The sequence below is a fragment of the Pelodiscus sinensis genome, chromosome 2 (assembly GCF_052426305.1).
Source record: "Pelodiscus sinensis isolate ZL-2025 chromosome 2, ASM5242630v1, whole genome shotgun sequence".
Taxonomy (NCBI): Eukaryota; Metazoa; Chordata; order Testudines; family Trionychidae; genus Pelodiscus; species Pelodiscus sinensis.
The window spans coordinates 191,200,702-191,220,942 of record NC_143053.1 but is presented as its reverse complement, the minus strand read 5'-3'; the positions used below and the strand labels follow the sequence as shown (position 1 = coordinate 191,220,942).

The 20,241-nt window shown below is 44.0% G+C and overlaps 1 protein-coding gene across 3 annotated transcripts in view; it reads left to right on the top strand.

The window, feature by feature from the left end:
* Positions 1 to 20,241, top strand: part of RARB (retinoic acid receptor beta) — a 543,189-nt gene that overhangs the window by 75,287 nt on the left and 447,661 nt on the right. For all 3 annotated transcript variants that reach the window (XM_075922032.2, XM_075922031.2, XM_025190306.3), the window contains one exon: positions 10,143 to 10,222. The gene's annotated coding sequence lies outside the window, so the exon portion shown is untranslated. The remainder of the gene's footprint in view (positions 1 to 10,142; positions 10,223 to 20,241) is intronic.

Genomic DNA, 20,241 nt, shown 5'->3' with positions numbered 1-20,241 from the left:
CTTGGTTTGAACTAACATTTCTTCTAAAAAAATGACATTACTCCTCATTTTTTGAGGAGTAATGTTAGTTCGAACCAAGAGGTTTGGTTCAAACTAATGCATCCCAGCGCACACTTCCTGGTTTGAATCAGCTGTTGAGTGGAGTAACGTGCTGGCGAGCTCATGCTGATGGAGCCATGTATATTAGGCAGGACGGCAAAGGCAAATGAAGCTGCGATTTAAATTATCTCCGCTTCATTTCCTTTTTTGCGTAAAAAGGTGGAGTGGGGAAGCTTCCTGAATGCAGTGAGGTTAAGAGCTGGATGGGATGGACTGTAGAGTGAGGAAGGAGAGAGAAGACTGGGATAAAAAGCAAGGGAGATGCTGAGGGGAATAGACACATGACAGGCACTGGATGCTGGCAGGACCCTGGAAACAATTGTATGGGCTCAGGTAATTAAAGACCATATCATAATGCATGTGCATAAAGGGTTTAATTAAGGTTGAACACGGTCAACCATAATTCTAGCGTTAGCTGACTTTTTGAGTGCTTGTTTTTACAACCTTACTAATGAACTTCTGCTGTAGTTTTTTGTGAGTTACATGTGATGTGTAACTGCAAACAATATGGAAAAAAGTTATGTATATAAAACACTAAGATGTGTACCTTATGACATGCCACTTATTTGGTACCTTTGTATTACTGTTTATCGTTTCTGTTTAGATTGTCAATTCTTTAGTGCAAAGAAAATGTTGTCTTAATGTGTTTGTTTAGCATCTAGGAAAATGGGAATATTGGGTGCTCTTGGAATATAAATATTAACAATGATGATTGAAAGTATGCTTGTGTAAAAGAAATAGATGGATTAAAGGTTTTTTCATAGTTGCATTTGAAATGTCAAGATAGAGTAATACTATTTTCTTCATTTTGGGCTGCTTGAGACAGATAAAAGCTTATAGTAATAAATTTAGTTGTAATAAATGTTATTGATTGAAAACACCTTGGGCGACAAATGATATTCAGATACCTTGAAAGTCTGAAGCACCGCAGATAACCATTCTGTCAGTTGTCTTTGGTATTTTATACAAGCAGTTCCTCGATAGTTGTGTAATGTGTACACGGGAGATTTGCTCAAGCAATGACTTCGGCTGGGTTACTTGTATGCTTAAAGTTAAGTATGTCCTGAAGTGTTTTACTGGGTGAGCCTAGAACCTTTTTTGCAGTGAGGGTTTTCCATCGTTGAATTAATGGACAGATTAAATTAACTAAATTTAAAAATACCTTATCGCCTTATATTTTAAAATGAAGATAAGAAAGAGGAAATTCTTCAATAGCATTTTAATGACGGGCTTAATTTTTTCTACATTTGCCGTGCTCCACTGATTTACTGTTAAGTTGCTAGTGTTGCTTTAGAAATATGCAGCTTCTGCTAGAGGGTGGAATTTGTGTATGTGGAACTTGATAATTATTTTGATATATTTTATTTATATATTTGTATTGATTCCTTTACAGTGGGTAGATTTAAAGATGCCAAATGCTAATGAATATAGCAGCAGAGCTCTAGATCAAAGTGAGTGAAGAAGATAAAATATCCATGCATCTTCTCAAAACTTGGAGCCTGATCTTGTACGAAAAGGTGCATAGATCCAGGAGGTCTGCCTGCAGAGAGCACTAGATTGTAAACTCTGATTCTTGATTAGTGTCCCTGGGCACTATTCTACTAAAATAATTAAATACTTTAAATAAATAATTGCATGTGGAGGAATGGGGTTTTGCGTGTGTTTGGGGAAATCTATCTCTCCTAGGCCAGCCTTAGGGTATGTGAAAGTCCTGGCTGGAATAATTTAGTTAGGGTTGGTCATGCATTGAGCATGGATTAGATGACACCTGAGGTCTCTTCCGACCCTAGTCTTCTATGATTTCTCCCACTGTGCACATGAATGCTTATGTCGGTGTAATTTACGTTGCTCAGGGGGATGGACTATTGAGATCCCTGAGCGGCATATGTTTTGCTGTAGAGACTATAATGTCAACATAGCTTTGGTTGCAGACCCTATCTAGCAAGAACAGGCATCAACTGTCCATCCAGAATTCCCTGCACAAACTCAGACTGAATCAGCCCTTTTAATTGTGAGTTAAAGTGTGTGCATGTATATATGTGTGTACACACACACGTGTGCTTTAAAAAAATCTCATTTCTGATCAGGTACCAGAAATATACATACTTGTCCTTGATATAGCTGTTTGGGGTGCTACCAGTGACCTTAATGCTGTAGCTACTGACCCTGACTGCTACAGTAATCTACTTCTGAATGTGGCTTCCTTTGCAGGAATTAGATACCCTAGCACAGGGGTTCTCAAACTTTTTGACACAGGGACCAGTAAATCCATTCGCGAGCTGTCGGAGGACAGGTAACATTCATGTGCATATTTGCATATTCATTAAGCAAATGACAAATATGCAAATACATTGTTTTTGGTCCTCCCAGAGCCCCCAGGGCCAGCTTTAGCAAAGCTTTTGATACGGCCACCCACAACATTCTTACCAGCAAGTTAAGGGAATATGGATTGGAAAAATGGACTGTAATCCAATAAAACCCCGCACCACTACATCATGTATTGAAAAGGGGCTCTTTTATTTTCAGAAAGCTGACACCATCTTTGGAATTTTTTATCCATATTCTCATTCCGGATGGTGAATGCCCCAGGTTCTCTCCATTCTGACACACTGCAGTGCCTTTAAACCTCGCTGTCAGCAGTGGGGATATTTAAAAGGCACTGCTTTACATTTTTAGTCAGGATCTGCGTGCGCCCTGAACTGTCCCGCTCCCCGCTGGCTGATTCTTTCCCCCCCCCCGCCTCGTCCTGGGCCAGCCCCGTTGTCCCCGCCAGCCGATTCTCTCCCCATCTCTCCTGGCAAGCCCTGCTGCCCCCGCAAGCCCTGCTTCCACCGGCCGGTTCCCCAGCCAACCCTGTGATCTCCCCCAGCCAGCCTCACTGCCCCTGCCAGCCGGTTCCCCCCGCACACGATCTCCCCTGGCCAGCCCCACTGCTCCCGCCCCCCGGCCAGCCATGCTTCTGCTGGCCGGTTCTGCTCCCCCCTCCCCCAGCCAGCCCTGCTTCCACCACCTGGTTCCCCAGCCAACACCGCAATCTTCCCCAGCCAGCCCCACTGCCCCCGCCAGGTGTTCCCCCCCCCCCTCCATGATCTCCCCTGGCCAGCCCCACTGCTCCCGCCCCCCTGGGCAGTCCTGCTTCTGCCAGATGGTTCTCCCCCAGCCAGCCCTGCTTCCACCACCCGGTTCCCCTCCCTATCTCCCCTGGGCAGCTCCACTGCCCCGACCCTGCTTCCCTGTGGTCCATATCCAACCCCTCTTCCCCCTTCCACAGCCAGCAATAAGAGCTCACCTGGTAACCCTCACTATGCCTCTGCTGGGAGCCTGAAACATACCTCTGCATCCTCCCAGCCCAGCTGAGGGCTTGGGGAACTCGGCGCTGCACGGGCAGTCTGGGAGCCCGGAACACCCTGGCAGCCACGCTGAGGCCTGGTATTTTTTTCCTGGGCCAGCCCATAGTGTGGGAAATGCTGCCCTAGCATCCTGGGAAGGTGAGGTAATTGATTGCGGTGTTGTTAATAATAAACATAACTTTGGAATGCTGAATACACTGTAAAGATGAAATAAAATACAGTTTTTGAGAAACAAAACTACTCCTCTGGATACTGACTGCACTGTAACTGCCTTCTTGAGTTGTTTTTGCCATTCTTTGTAGGAAAGGGTATAGACCTGTCCACTATAATATATTATGACTGTTCAGATCTAAATAACTTTTTTCAAAAAGTAACCTGCATGAAAATTCTCCTAATGGATAGTTAGTATTTTTTGTCCAGTTCATGCTAATAAAAAACCAGCTCTGTTATTCCTTTTAGTGATTAGCTAGTTAAAATGTCCATAATCTATTAGTTTACATTACTTTATAAGCAGCATACATTTTTTTCATTCTAAATTTCAACCCAAGAAAACCCACAGTAACTCCTCAGTAATCTTTCTGTATTTAGATGTTCTCAATCAATGTGTAAAAAATTGTGACCAGCAGGGGGGGCCTGTCCCTGGGAAATGATCCCTTGTGTAGTATGTTGTAAATGTGAGAAGCAGATACTAAATACACTTTTACCATGCTTTTGCGTTTTGTACATTTTTGCTTAAGATTTCTGTTTCTCAAGGGTATGGAACTGACAGCACTGGGAAGATCAGTCCTATGGTCCTGATCAGGAAAGGCACTTAGCACACAGTAGGTGTTGAGTACCTCTGCAGCACCTTTACATATATTCTGGCCATATATGGTGCAATGAGCTGCTCTTCTTAGAACAGGGCAAATACATTTGGTTCACAGTAGGGAGCGTTCATCAAGTAATTGCTCATATGCATTCCGCTTGCATGGCCATTGGCCTGGTGCTACCTGTTGTGTTGGCGGTGGAGCCCCATATGTGGCACCTCTATAGCGGTGAATATAGATGACCTGGCGCCCTGACCTCAGTTTCTTCTGACCTCTTTCACGGCAAGTCGTTAACCCCTAGTGTGTATAGTTCTTCACAGTTCCACGGTTTAGAGTAGTCCTTTTTTGTTTTTGTATCCGTTAGTAGGTAGCGGGGGGTGTTCCCCTCACATTGTTTGTGCTCTGGGGGGGAGGCATGAAGTGGCCCCAGGGCTTCGAACAGTATGCTAAGAGGAGAGCCACATGCTGCTTGTCTGAAGTGCCTGGGAGAGGGCCATTTGCAAGGAGTTTAAGCCAAAAACTAAGAAATAGAGGGATCAACGGCGTAAGCTTCTCATGTAGTCGGCACTTGTCTGCAGACTCATGACGTGGCTCTGGCTCTAGCGGTGTGCAGTGCACCAGCCTTGTTGCGGGAGGCCACAACACCACAATCGGACGAGTGGAAGGACATCAGCACCGCTCCCCCATGCATAAGACTGGCCTATTTACCCAGCACTGATTTCACTCACCACTGTTGCAGAAGTGTCGTCAGGGCCATTGTCGCGTCGTCAGGGCCGTTGTCCTTCCATGAGATCCAGCAAGGCCTCAGAGTCAGTCTGTCCCACACCAAGCCTTCCCAAGCCGAGCCATCCATCCTGGCACCGCTGATTGTGGCTCCTCGGGTGGAACCATCGAGTCCAGTATTGGTGGATTCCCCAGTGCCAGTGGTCACAGATGCATTAGACATGGGTTGGTGAGCATACCCAAATGACCTTTGTACCCAGAGGCTATTATCCCAGATAGGACTATCGTTGGAAGCTCAGGGCAGTTGGTCTAGCTTGCCAGGTGTTCCTTCCCTATCTGTGGGACATGATCCTGAGGGACATCATAGGGATGTTCTATTTCAATTGACAGGATGGTGCTCATTCCTCGCTCCTATGCCAGGAAGCCCCCAGCCTATGGGACTTCTGCATTCACCACAACATACAGCAGCAAGCCTCATATCTCCCTGGTGCCTCTTGGGCTACCCACCTCAAAAAATGTAAGAGTTTCTCCCTTTGGTCCCTCTACAACAGCATCCCCCCATAGCAGGCTACCATTCCTCTGCTCCTGGACTACTTCCTTTACCTGAAGCACCAGGACCTGGCTGTGTCTTCAGTTAAGGTCCACCTGGCATCAATTTCGGCATTCCAAAGGGGGAAGGGGCAGGAAATCCTCATTGGTGATCCTATAGTGGGTTTTGGACAGACTCTACTCACAGGTGTGGTACCTGATATTGCACTGGGCCTTAATCTGGTTCTTTCCTGGCTGGGGGTTATCTGGGGGGGCCTAGCGTAAGGAGGCAGCAGAGGTTGGGCCCCTGCCTCAGGGCTGGCCTTACCATGAGGTGAACTGGGGCGGCTGCCTCATGTGTCAGACTGTGGGGGGCACCACTAGGACCCAGAGTGTAGAAAGTTGTGTCTGTTGCTGGTGCATATGTATTCTCTTTGCTCTAGATGCACAGAGATGGTGGAGTGCCATGAGAGGAGTAGAACAGGAAGAAGGCAGAATTGAGACCTTTCAAAGTTTTGGCCCAAGCGAGGAGGCATGGGGGCATCATTTGAGCTCCTCGCCTCAGGTGCCAAAATGTTTTGGGCCGGCCCTGTTCTGCCTGTACTGACCTTGGTTGTTCCACTTCCTGCCACTATGGTGAAGCACAGCAAACTGGCTGGGAGTGGGCAGACCGGAGCAGGCTTCTGGGTCACTCCATTTCTATGGCTCTTACTGCTGCAGTGAGTGTGGGGAAGTCGACCCATGCTGTCGCCCAATGCCAGGCCCCTCGGTCGCGTTGCTAGAAGGGTGGAGTGGGGACAGGGTGATGGCGAAGGAGGGGTGAGAAGAGGCAAGCCAGGGCCTGGGGTGGGGAGGAGGAGTTGTCACAAGCCCCTCATCCCCTAAGAACAGCCCTGGATGTACACATTAGCAAGATCCTCTTTCCAATTAAAATTTTCTGTTATGCTGACAACATAAAACCACCTCAGTGAGAGGCATGGAGCTTTTTGTGGCAGAATTAGATTGATACAGTGTCCGTGTAGATACCACGCTTGGTTATGGCCTCCAGAAGATGTTGCACAATGCCTATCTTGACCGCTCTGGTCAGCAGTTGGAATTCCACTGCCCTGCACCCAGATACAGAGGTATTCACCCTTACCCTTTGAAGAACTTCCCATTTAAAGAACTCAGGATATTTGAAATTCCATTTCCTGTTTGTTGGTTGTGGAGACCTCACATCACGTCTTTCCAGCCGACAGCAGCAGTTCCATGCACTAAACAATTTCCTGTTTAGAATATGCCAGGATTGTTGGATCTGCTGGCTTTGATGGGAGAGGAGGCTGTGCAGACTCAGCTTTCTCTCTACCCATAGGAACTTCGATACCTACAGGAAGACTTCTCATGTTGGATAGGGGCACAAATAGGACATGCATCAGTGCTATGTCATGAGAAAGGAGCTGAGGCAGGTATAACAGAAGGCAAGGGATAAGGCAGAATTCAAATCATCACTCTGGTGCTGCACTTCTACCTGCTACTTCTGTAAGGAGTGAGATGCCATCCTCAGTGGCAACCCCACCTCTCCTGCCTCCTGGATACTTCAAGGAGGCTGGCAACTGCAGACCTTGGACTGAACCCTAAGGATGAAGTAGTGGACAAGGAGCTTGAGTTGGATGTTGAGCTAGGACAGATGATGGCCATCTAATACTGTGACGAGCTAGGATCTCTTTTTGACCTCAGAGGGATCAAGCCAGTCCCAGCACTCCAGTTCTGGCATTCATGATGCAGGAAAGAGGAGGTCTGGTAAATTGTCAGCCGGTGGTCAGGGCAGTGTGTGGTGTGTGTGTTACACACCCGAGTCTTCAACTGCTAGGACCGGGGTCCCTTTGCAGTGGGCAGCCTGTAAAAGGCTGACGGGTGCCCTGAGAGTTTGCAGGGAGAGCTTATTACACCCAAGACTTCAACTCTTAGGACACACGGTCCCTTCGCAGCGGGCAGCCTAGGGAAGGCTGGCAGGTGCCCCACGGATCTGTCCCCTGGAGGCGACACGATCCAAACGCCCAGATCTCACTGCGTCTGCCCCTATGACCGGCTGGAGTTCTTTTAATTGTGTCTGGTTCTGTTACAGCAACAGGAGGAATCAGGTTAAAGCTTAAACAGTTACAGGTTTATTAAAGAGACTTCTGAAGCATGTGGTTACAGTGGCTATTGCTCTATTTCTTAACTGCTAGCAAATACAGATCTTAAAATGGTTACAAAAGAAAAAAAAACAAAATGAAGATAGAAAGTAACGGTACTAAGTGACAGCTTAATCTTTAACGAGCTCTATTCTATGCATGCACTAAAACAAAAGGACACATACAGGTACAATTTTTACCCCCTTCTGCGTCCCTTGATTCCAGCATGTCAGGCCAGGATCGGTCCCTCAATTCCCCGGGAAAGACTAATACGAGGCTGGGCGTCCCCATGTGGACCTCGGGAGGCAATAACCTAACCCGACCAGCAGGTAGATTGTAGATTGACACTCAGAGTGAGTGTGCTGCTGGACCCATCTTTATACCCGTTGGGTCACGTATTCTCTTCCTTATATATGGCGCCAAATGGTGCTGGTCCATCTTTGTGATGCCAGCTCTTACAAGGGAGTTGTGAACTTAATGTACACTTGTAAGAGAGATAACTAAATTGGGAATACTGGGCATTCTTTGCTCAGCAGGCGATTTTTCCCCCTCCCCCACCGAGGACGGCTGTGTGTTCGTATCAATATAGGTGCCAGCCAAAGCAGTTCTCGCAGCCTCTAGGTCAGCAATTGGCGTATCTCTGTTTACAGCCATCCAGGGTCACAGCAGCCAGCATATCCGGTCCTTCTGTCAAGGCTTCAAAGACTATGCTGATTTTATTGCTTTCTATACCCTGTATGATCCAGGCACCTCAGAGGGGCAAGCAAGATGGATGTTGCAGGTGGTGTTCCATAAGTGCTCATTTTGATTTGATATGGCTTGATTATAGGAGGTAGAGCTTTCTTATATGCTAGAAGTGGGTTAATAGTGGGTTCCCATTATCAGTGGGAAATAGGTCAATGGAGGGATGATAGGAGTTACTATAGAGAACTTTCTGGGTGTCTGGCTGATGAGTCTTGCCCACATGCTCAGGGTTTAGCTGATCGCCATATTTGGGGCTGGGAAGGAATTTTCCTCCAGGGTAGATTGGCAGAGACCGTGGAGGTTTTTCGCCTTCCTCTGTAGCATGGGGTACAGATCAGAGCTGGAGGATTCTCTACATCTTGCGGTCTTCAAAGTATTTGAAGGCTTCAATATCTGAGATATAGGTGAGAGGATTATTCTAGGAGGGGTGGTTGAGTTTCTGTGGCCTGCACTGTGCAGGGGGTCAGACTAGATGATCATAATGGTCCCTTCTGACCTTAAAATATATGGCTACGTCTAGACTGGCCACAAATTCCGGAAAAGGGATGCAAATCAGGTAAGTCAGCATAGGGAAATCCGCGGGGGATTTAAATATCCCCCGCGGATTTAAATAAACATGTCCGCCGCTTTTTTTCCGGCTTGGGGAAAAGCCAGAAAAAAAGCATCTAGACTGAAAGTAGGAATAAGAGATCCTCCGGAAAAGGGCTTTATTCCGGAGGATCGCGCCAGTCTAGATGCTTTTTTTCCGGCTTTTCCCCAAGCCAGAAAAAAAGCGGCGGACATGTTTATTTAAATCCGCGGGGGATATTTAAATCCCCCGCGGATTTCCCTATGCTGACTTACCTGATTTGCATCCCTTTTCCGGAATTTGTGGCCAGTCTAGACGTAGCCTATGAGTCTATAAGAGATAGAAATGTACAAAACTAGCTTTGTTTGCATCTACTTCACATTCCCCTATGCAGTTGTGCAGCGAGGGCCCTGTGGAACAGTATGTTCATGCACATCAAGATTTCACAGGAATCTTCCCAATAGAATCCTAGGATATTTTCCTGGAGTTGCTCACTAATCATTTGCTGAAGGTTCCTTGGCAGATCTGTTCTGTTCCTTTCCCTGTGTGGAAAACTTTCCTACACCAATCGGCAACGTGCCGGGACCAAAGCCACATAGTAGCAAGAAGCATAGGGACCTGGTCTGAATCTGCACATAGACAAGAGATGCACTATTGTATCCTGAAGAGTGAGCTATTAGCTTTAATGACTACCATCTGTGGAAAATGGTGGCAGAATTTACAAAAATTGTACCTTGTCTTTGTAGTGATCCTCTTTAAAAAGCCTGCTAGACCTTTTCCCCATCTTGCAAGGGTAGAATTTTGGGAGGATATGGGGGGCAGCAACCATGCGCTCTGGGATGTGGCTGGCTTTTCATCCCGTTCTCTGGACTATCAGCGAGTGAGGGGAAAGTTAGTGAGCTCCTTTAACCAGCCAGGTGTGAGAGGCATGCATGGAATGCAAGTACTTTCCCCTCACTCCCTAATAGTCCGGGGAATGGGATGAAAAGCAAGCCACATTCCTCCCTTGCCATCTTGAACCCCTCCTTCCCTCTGGCCAAACTCGTCATTTCTAGGGTAGTTGCTGAACAGTATGCTTGCAAAGCAACAGTGAGAGAGGTGTATTTTATTATGATGATTCAGTGCTGTGAGGACATAAACAGTCATTCTTTTGTTTCTTGTGTTTCTGCAGATGTGGCCTTGAAGGGAGCCCGCTATACACAAGCAGAGTAATGCCAACAGATAAGGACGCAACTGAGGAGGGACAAGAAGGTAATGTTTCAGGAGGTGCTCTAGTTCTCTGGCTGATCAAGAGCATGGGGTGTGGAGCGAGATAATCAATGAAAAATAGATAGCTAGAAGAGGAAGCAAATTTTATTGGGAGTGAATTTCATCGGGCCATGAGTGGCTAATAAAAGTGATGGAGGACTGACCAGAAATGTTGACATCCCCAATTGCGCTGCAGGCCAAACACATGCATGCTCCCCCTACCCTCTGTGCAGCCCAGACAGAGCTGCTTGCCATGCCCTCCACAAACTCCTTCCACAAATCCCTTGCATATTCCTGGGTCACCCCCGTACCCCATTCACTGAACCCCTTTGGACAGCTTCCTAAATGATAGCTGGAGTTATAGTCAACTATGAGAGCTTCCATCAGGAGAGCACTCCTCTCGGTGTCATGTTCCTTTTAGCGAAGTGTTTTCTGTATATTTATTGCTGTTTAATAAAAATTACTCTCTGAAAGATAATCTTTGTCTCCTACATATGCGGCTGCTGCTGGAATTAGTACACAAAAGCAGTTGGTACATTTGCAGACTAGAAATCATGGACAGGAAGCAATCATCAACATTTTCATATTAGGTAGCAAGTTAACAAAGGATGACAGAATACTTTATAGAAAGACACATTACTGGAGTACATTGTCAAAATGATGCTTCAAAGCCTCTCTGATTTGAATAGCCCCCTCTAATAGTCCTGGTATCTGGCTATTCAAAATCAGTGTCCAGATGATCCACCTCCATCATATACCCCTGGGAGACGTTTTACCTTTGGCCTCACAAATATTATGTAGTATACAGCAGGCTGCTATGACCATGAGAATAGTTTTCTCAGAGAAGTCCAATCTGCATAAAGGCAGCACCAAAGAGCTTTTAATCTGACAAACACATTCAGCAGGCATTCTGCATCTGCTCGGTGTAGAAGCACTCCTTGCTTTTCCTGTCTAGGTTTCTCATGTATGGCTTTGCGAGCCATGACAGTAAGGGGTAAGATGGGTCTCCCAGGATCATGATGGGCATCTCAACATCCCTCATTGGAATCTTGGAAAGAGACGAAGTCCCTGCATACAACTTTCTGTACATGCAACTTTTCTGTTCCTCAAGATTCGTGTGTCATTTACCTTCCCAGATCACCCCACACTGATATTGGTAAAATGACCCGGTGATATATAAGCTCTTTCAGTAACATAGAGAAGTACCCCTTTCTGTTTATGTACTTCATTGCAAGATGTTCTGGGGCCGCAGCTGGGATATGCATGCCCTCTGTTACTCAGACTTAGGAACTCCCATTGCTTCAAAGCCATCCACTATTTCATGCACATTTCCAAGAGTCATAGTCCTGAGTAGCAGGCTGAGATCAATGGCCTTACACACTTGCAGGAACATAAGCCCCATGGTGGACCCCTTCTCCCCACCCCTCCACTCCAACCTGATTTGCAATTTTACTGGTAGAAGTCTGGAGTTGCCAGTTTCCACACAGTGATCATCATTCAATTCACCACCAAGACAGTTGCTCTCATTTTAGTGTAGTTTTGCTGCAATGCTAGGAAAACACTGTGCACAGTTCTAAGAAGGTGGCTTTGCACATCCAAAAGTTCGGCAGCCAGTGCTCATTATCTGAGGTGTAGGTGGAGCTTGGTCCTGCCTTGAGGGCGGGGGGCTGGACTCGATGACCTCTTGAGGTCCCTTCCTGTCCTATTATTCTATGATTCTATGAGACTGGCATAACAATGCAATCCCACCACTAAGTGCTTGTTTCCTAAGCCCAAAAGCAACAGTCCATGGTGTTTAGTCGCTCCATGCAGGGGTGGATGAGAGTGCCGCGGGGCCCCGGGCAGCGCTACAGGGCCCGGGGCAGCACAATTTTGTGGGCCCCCCTACTTTGCCACGGCGTATGCGCGGGGCTTCTGCAAGCGCGGGGCCTGGGGCAGCCGCCCCGCTCGCCCTGCCCAAAATCCACCGCTGGCTCCATGAAAAGTAATCAAATTGTTTTTTGTATGGCACACAGCAGGGCATGCACCGTGAATTCCTGTTCAGATTCAGCCCTCGTGATATACTGCATGATCAGTCATGTTTTGTTAATAACATTGACCATGAGAATAGAGAATAGTGCAGGACCATACTTTCAGGCAGAGATTATTGGGACACAATAAAAAAGGGCTTCTGAAAAATTGTATGAAACTAATTCAGAAGCTCATGAAATGTTGGGACATAAGCTGCATCATGGAACATTGAGACACATTGTGTTCACTTTACAAGGTGGCAAGTTGCATGGTGGAATGTTAGAGCACCAACTGTGGATGTGCTTTGCCAACACAAGAAACATTGTGTGAACGTGCACAAGTGATATAATTATAACTGTTAATGATCATTGATATAACTTGTGTTGACTTAATTCTAATGTAGACATAGTCTAAGAGCTTGTCTTCGCAAATAGATTTTCAGTTAAACTGATGCAAAACACTTCCTAGACCCTTTTATTTTATGAGCTCAGTATCTCTTAAGTCAATAAGCAATCAGCTTAAACTACATTGATATAAGCTACCCGTAGGATCAGAATAAGGGAGTGTAAAGAGGCTTTTGAATTGATGCAATAAACTCAGTTTTAAAATATGTATTTAGTAAAGTAGTGCAAGTTTGTAGACCAGGCATAAAACTGAATTTTTAATTACTAAAGCTTTGGTTGGGCATTCTTTTACATTAGTTTTATTTGTATGAATAAATGCTTCCAGAATTTAATATATTGTTTTATCTTCATTTAGAGATCTTAGGTTGTGATCTTTTTTGTCTTTGTTTTTGCTGCTCCTTCTGCAAGTGAATTTAAATACTGGAAAAATGTTCAAATTTGGATTAATTTTAGTGTTTCTGTTCTAAAAAGCCTATTATCACATAGTGGTATTATATGTTTGGTGGTATTTTATGAGTTTTAAAACCAGAACCTTGTTTTTTATATATATACATTTCACTTATTTATGTTAAATACAGTATGCGTGTATTACTTTTATTTATTTCTAATTGCTTCAGAACAGATGTACAGTATCTCACAACTAGTAGGCTTGCTGTTTTGGTGAAAAAGAACCAAAAAGCCTGATAATGCAAAAAGTGCATGCCAATGATGACATCTTGTTTGATGTACATCTTCTACCTTAGTATGTTAGTTGCTTATTTATAAGGTCAAATTAACAAAAACCAATTAATGTTATCATGCAGCTGAGCTACTTACTGATTTTAAAACAGATACCCCAAGGTAGTTATAAGCAGTAGCAACTAACATTGTTACGATAGCCCCAGGAAACAAGTGTAACGGACAGGATGTGTTGTAATAAAACTGTAAAACAATTAAAATAGCTTTACAAAGCATGCTGGTTTCTAGGCTGTCCAAAGGAAAAGACTGTGAAGGGAGTGTCAGCCATCCACAGCATCACACTTATTATAAATCAACTATCCCCCTTTTTTGGAGGGTGGCGGTAGGAGAGAGGGAAGTGGAAGGAAGATGGATAACAAAGTTGACAAGTAAATACATGCTACATAAATATGCATAAATCCATTACCATCTGCCATATTGTCCAATTTCACTGGGTTGTCTTTCGATGTCTACCACATAAATCAGTTTAAAGCAGTTTCCCTGAAGCAGTATTTTCTGTAATGAATGGGTGAAAGATCTACATTCTTGGGTTGTGACTGAAGACCTGGCAAATATAGCAAATACAGTATTTACCTTTTTAAAAAATGTTGCCGTCATAGGATTTATTTTGCTGTGCAGCTATTAAACATTGTATTAGTTACTAAAGCCAGACTGTGGAGTTAAACTACCATAAATTTTGCTTGGCTAGTGCTTTTTGGTACACAGTTTTGTTCATAATTGGCATACAGGTAGCAAGGAAAAGATGTTCAAAATTACTGTTTTTGTGCTAGAGTCCTATGATTGTTTTAAATAATGTTCATAAAGCTGCATTTCAGTTTTTGATGGTAGGCAGATATGCTTCACCAGTGCCAGTGGATTTTCTTTGTATAATCACTATGATGATGAATTTATATTAGTCCATCTTGTCAACATAGCTCAATTATTATTTTCTTTGATTCTTAATTTTTTCCATCATAGTCCTACAATTAATAATCTCATATACATATGAGACCTCCATCTATGTTCAGCTCCTGAAATATTCCAACATCCTGTTCTGGATTTCTCCTAAAAGCTAGTACTTACCACTTTGTATATTCATCTCAGCATGAGTTTTGTTTACACAGAGGCTACTTTCCACCAATTCTGACAGGAAAAGAGAAATTCGTGACAAGAATCAGACCCCCTCTGCCTTTTCTTTTTATGATTTTCTACATATATCACAGAAGGATGGATAAGAATCATGATTTTTTTTTAAATCAGCAACATTGATTTAAAATGTATATTTTATTTAAATTGATTCATATTAGGGCCCCCACCGGCCCCCAAATTCATTGCCTGCTGCTGGTAGGTTTCCCCAGCAGGAGCCCTGCCCTTTCTCTCCACCCCTCAGACTGGCTAGGCTCCTCACCCAGCTGCTGTTGGCTCCCTGGGTAGCCCAGGCTCTGGCTCCTGACATGGGGTTCCAGCCCCGCTTGCCATGAGCTACCGCGGGGCCCCAGCCCTGTCCCCATGCTCCTGGAGGCTGCCCGAGGACTCTGGCCCCACACTGCCATAAGGCTCCAGCTTCAGCCTCAGGAGCAGCGGAACTCTGGCCCCAAGCTGCCACAGACTGCTGGGGGCTCTGGTCCTGGCCCCATGCTGCTGAGAACTGCCAGGGGCTGCCGCTGAGCTTTGACCTTGTGCTGCTGTGCTGCCCCAATCCAGGCTGCCAGCCCTGTTGCCCCCGGCCCTGGCTGGCTCTTCTGTCCTTAGGTTGCTGGGCTCTCTGGTCCAGGAGTATCCACGATCCTTCTGCTCCACACATGTTGCCGGACCAGAGAGTGCCAGTGTTCGAAGGTGCAACCTGTATTTAATTTGTAAGTTAGACCATCTTTCATTTTATCTAAAATTGCAAAAGTACAACATTTCAGAGCGTTAAGATGATTTAAATCAATAGGGTTTTTTTTTTTTTAGAAAAATCAAGTTTGATTTAAATTCCTTTAATTTAAATCATTCTGGTCTGTCTCACTGGAGTCGGATATTTTAGAAGACTCTTTCTCATCTACTGATTTGAGGCTCTGCCTTTGGTAGCCATATATGGTAATAAGGCACATCGTACAGGCTTGCTTATAACTGAACAACATGATGACAAGTAACCTCCAGTTTCATGAATACTCTCTGTGTGCCTGAGGCTACGTCTAGACTGCAGGCTTCTTTCAGAAGAAGTTTTTCCGGAAGCGATCTTCCAAAAAAACTTCTTCCGAAAGGGAGCATCCACACTGCCAAAGTGCATTGAAAAAGCGATCTGCTTTCTCAAAAGAGCGTCCACACTGAATGGACACTATCTCGCACGTAAGCTGTGATTACTATGGATGGAGTTGCCACCAGGGCACCTGTGCTTTTTCCTCTTTCCTCTTCTTTTGAAAGAACTTCCTTTTCCAAAGAGCTCTTTTGGAAAAAGGCTTCTTCCTCATAGAATGAGGATTACCAATGTTGGAAAAACCCCTCCGTTCTTTCAATTTTCTTTAGAAAGAATGCAATTTCAGTGTGAACGTAACTCAAGTTTTTTCCAAAAAATTGACGTTTTTCCGAAAAAACTCTGTAGTCTAGACATACCCTGAGATATCTTCTGTTGGTTATTATCTGCTGTGCTCATATGAGGGAGGAAAGATGATATTAAAGAACAGGTCTAGAAATTAGAAAATCTATATTCTACTTCCAGCATGGCTCAGGTTTCTTGTAAGATTTATGGCTCTGATTCTACAGACCCATACTCACATGAGAATGACTACTTTGATAAATAAGAGTTTTAAAATTGGGCCTTTAATTTCCTGGTCCTCATTTTCCTCATTTATAAAATTAAGGATAGACAAGTGTTACTATCTGACAGGGATGTTATGAAAGTAAATTAATTAATGTCTGTGGAGCATCTTGAAATCCTCGGATGGAAAATGCTGTATAACTGCAGACAATAACTGTGTATACTACTGATCTAATATAGCAGAACTCTAGGGCAATATGTCCAGGGGAAGGTAGTTCTGAAACTGCTGTCCTGCTCTGTGCCCCTAGTAATGTGGAAAAAGAAATAAAAAACACAGTAGAAATGAGGTAATTTGTTATTATTTTAAAGCTAGGATGGCAGAAAACAGGAACAAAACAATTGCTCTTAAACCAATTTGAATGTTGTTCAGACAAATAAAAGACTGAGGCAGTCGCTGACCTCTCTTGACAAACAGCTACAGCCAAAAATGGCCACTCAGTTGTTGCTTAAGGACTTAATGGAGGAAATCTTTCAAATCAGAGAAACAGTAAATAAGGTAGATGGAGCTTTTACACATGTTAAAATTGAGATAGCTCAAATGAAAGCCAACCTAAATGAAATTAAAGAAAAGGTGAATGAAGCTGAAAGAACATCTTGGTGGATGTGAGGATGAATTGCTTACGTTAAAAGACTCATAATTAAATCAAGCTTCTGGAAATGATCAGAGAACCAAGAAAATAGGAGCAGCAAAAAGAAAATGTAAGACTATTGGGACATCCAGAAATAGCTTGAAGGAGATCACCCAGGGAATGGAATTTGAAAATATGGTAGCAGAATTGATGAAACTGAATATTGAATTTCTTTTTAATGGACAGGGTACACAGATTTACCACTTCCCCCGTAAACCTTGGCCTTTTATGTTAAAAATATTGAGTTTTCAGCATGTCCTGCAGTTGATAGTGGTTCAGACTCTTACTTACTAGCCACTAACAGAAGTTGAACCAATAAAAATTATCTCATCTTCTGTATTTCATTCTGTGACCAGGTCTCCCTGGCAGCAGGGTGGCTTAGTGGCTAGGTACTGTATTTAGGTGGTAGAAAAGGGGTGCAAGACCCCTGCTGCTGATGCCCTGGATTGGGAATTCCAGCGTAAAATCTGCGTACAGTCTAGGGTTGCCAGGTGTCCGGTATTGACCCGGACAGTCCAGTATTTTTCCTACGGTAAAAACAATTCAGAAAATATTGGACACCTAAAATGTCCGGTGTTTTCTGTTTTTTTTTTCCCTGCCAGGAGGCAAAAATACCAGACACCTGGCAACCCTATGACACATTCAGCAACTGGGCCCAGCTCCTGCTCCCCCCCCCCCAGTCCCTCTCCTTACCTTGTTCCGCAGGGAAGCTCCCTTGTGACTCGACCAAGAAAACAAGATGGCCACCAGCAAAAAGACCTGAGCAAGGAGAAGCAATGCCTTCCCTGGGTCTTAGTGTTCTTCCTATCCCTATTCTGACTCTGCACGCACTTAAAGGGGTGATGCTGTTTTATTTTATTTATTTGTTTGTTTGTTTAATAACTCTTGGGGTCTTTTTTTTTTCAACAACTTTGGTCTTCCCCCTTTTTTCCCTTCAACAGAATTTTTTCCCCAGTGTTTTTTTTTTGTTTGTTTGTTTTTTGCAGGGGGAGGGTGTTTGGTAAGTTTGGTTAAACCATCTTGCAACCCTAGTACAGTCCTTTATTTTGGGTGTGGCCCCAAGAGTCCAAGTTTCCCCCTCCTCAGTGAGGGTTTTGAGTAGGTTCCCCCCCTTTTGCCCCAGGGGGTGTGAGGTTTACTTGTTCTTGTAGGTGGCCAAGTGGACGAGCTTTGGCTCAGGTCCTGAAGACAACAGAACCATGCTCCTGTCTCCTTGCATGTTAGCCCTAACTGAGCCAGGCTCCTTCCTTTTATCCTCCCTCCAGGCCTGGCATTGGCTACAGGTAAAGCAGGGCGGGGCTAGCTGGGCCAAAAGGCTTTTTTTTATTCCTGTGATGCCAGGCCCACCTCTCTTCACTCCTCACACATTCAACATGACTACAGCAATACTGTGAATAGTGAAAAATCTCCCAGATGTTGTTTTGTCAGTTTTTAAGTATTTCTCTTTTGATTTTTTTGCTTAATGTGACTCGTGTGATTGACAACTGAACTGCTTCCATATTTTATGAATACAGGACAGGGGCAGCAGTGTGTGGGGGAGAGGGGGCAAGGGAGGCTGCCCCCTGTTCGTGGGCTGCTGCCAGAGCAGTCCCTGGGTCAAGGAGCTGCTTCTGCTGTGGCCTTGCGGTTTAAATGTAGTAAGAGCTAGATGAGCAGGCAGCCCGGTTCCTACTACATTTAAAGTGCAGAGCCTCAGGGGCAGAGGGTAAGTCCCACAGGCTTCCTCCCTTATTGACTAATCGTGTAGTCGATAAAAGTCTATTGACGATTAGCTATTTACTTGCTTCCTACCATCCCTAATATGCAGTAAGGTTTGCTGATAATCTTTCTCCTGTTGTTTCAGGATGAATTCTTTATTTTTGTGTGTATGCTGATGAGGCTTTTAATGAAGACAATGAAGATATAGATTTAGAATATCAGATAATTCCTTTCTCATCCTTTTACAGTATGACTGCATGGAAGGGTACTCGCAAAACATAGGACACATTTACTCAGGTTTATAAAGCACAATTATTGATGTTTCATTTTTCAAGTTGCTTTGTACATTTTTTCTTTTTATGAATCACGATTTCCAATATGGCCCCATTGCTTATTGCTTCACACAGTAGCTATAACATCTGTGTTAATTAAATAGATATGTCACAGCATTGAAGCAAGTGCCTGCTGCCAGCGTACATGGGCAGTCAAGACATAAAACAAATAGAGCTTTGCAGAGGCATTAGCTGCATAACACAGTGTAGTGTAAAACAAAACATTGCAAAACCTAGATGCTTCTCAAACCTAATATTAGGAGCAAGTACAAATTCAAAATTATGCATATTCTTTAAATGATAGGATAGGACAAGAAAATACATAGGAGCTAAAAGCATCTCATTCTGTAGATGTCAGAATAATGCATTTTTCTTGTAACTGAATCACCTTTGTTGCTATCTTAGATCTCTTAAACTAAACTTGGGTCAAACTAGATTGTTAACTCAATAGGGGATCTCAAAAAACATCTAGGCAGCAGCCACACAAAGTAACTCCTGACTTGATGCCCTCCCAGACCTGGTTCTGGCAAGCCTTAAATGTGATTCAACGTCCACTCAGTGTGGACGCGCTATTTCAAAATAGCAAAACACTATTTCGAAATGCATTTTGTGTGTAGACGTGTTATTTCGAAATAACTATTTCAAATAAGCTATTTTGAAATAACACTGTAGTGTAGACATACCCTTTCTGTCTTAACATAGCAACATTCATCAGCAGTCTGTTTCTAAGTGGCTGCATTTTGGTGATGGATAAAGTGTTTCCTTTAAACAAAAGGGTGAGGTGAGTCATAGTTACTGACAAACTGTTAGGAGGGAGCAAAATGCAGGACAATGTAGCACTTTAAAGACTAACAAGATGGTTTATTAGATGATGAGCTTTCGTGGGCCAGACCCACTACTTAAGCTCAGACTTGGCTCAGTTATATGGTCCTCTTGTGGGAGAGATGAAGAGGTCTCTGGTACTCATGGTTTGAATTAACATTAACTTGCTTGGTATAGGAAATAATGAAAAAAATCAAATAAATATCTTTAATTGTGCAATAAATTGTTCAACACCATTTAGTAATATATAGCTAGTATATAAAAACCAGTAAAACCATATCTTATGTACTTTTTGGGGTGGGATTAGCAAATCATTTAGCATTGGTAAATGGTAAATCTTGGTATGCTTTTGAAAATCCCATTATACATGTATGTAGAGACAAATTTGTAAAAATAATGGAGGAGACTTGGGCTATGTCTACACTGCAGAGCTTTTCTGATATCCCAGAAAAGCTCTGTTGCATTCAAGGAACACATTTGCTTCCCCCCCCCAAAATTTGGAAAATCAGATGCCTTTTTTCAGCATCCCTGTAAACCTCATTCTACAAGGAAGAAGAGATGTTCCAAAAGAGGGGTTTTTCCTGACATTTGGCCCTGTGTAGATGGACCA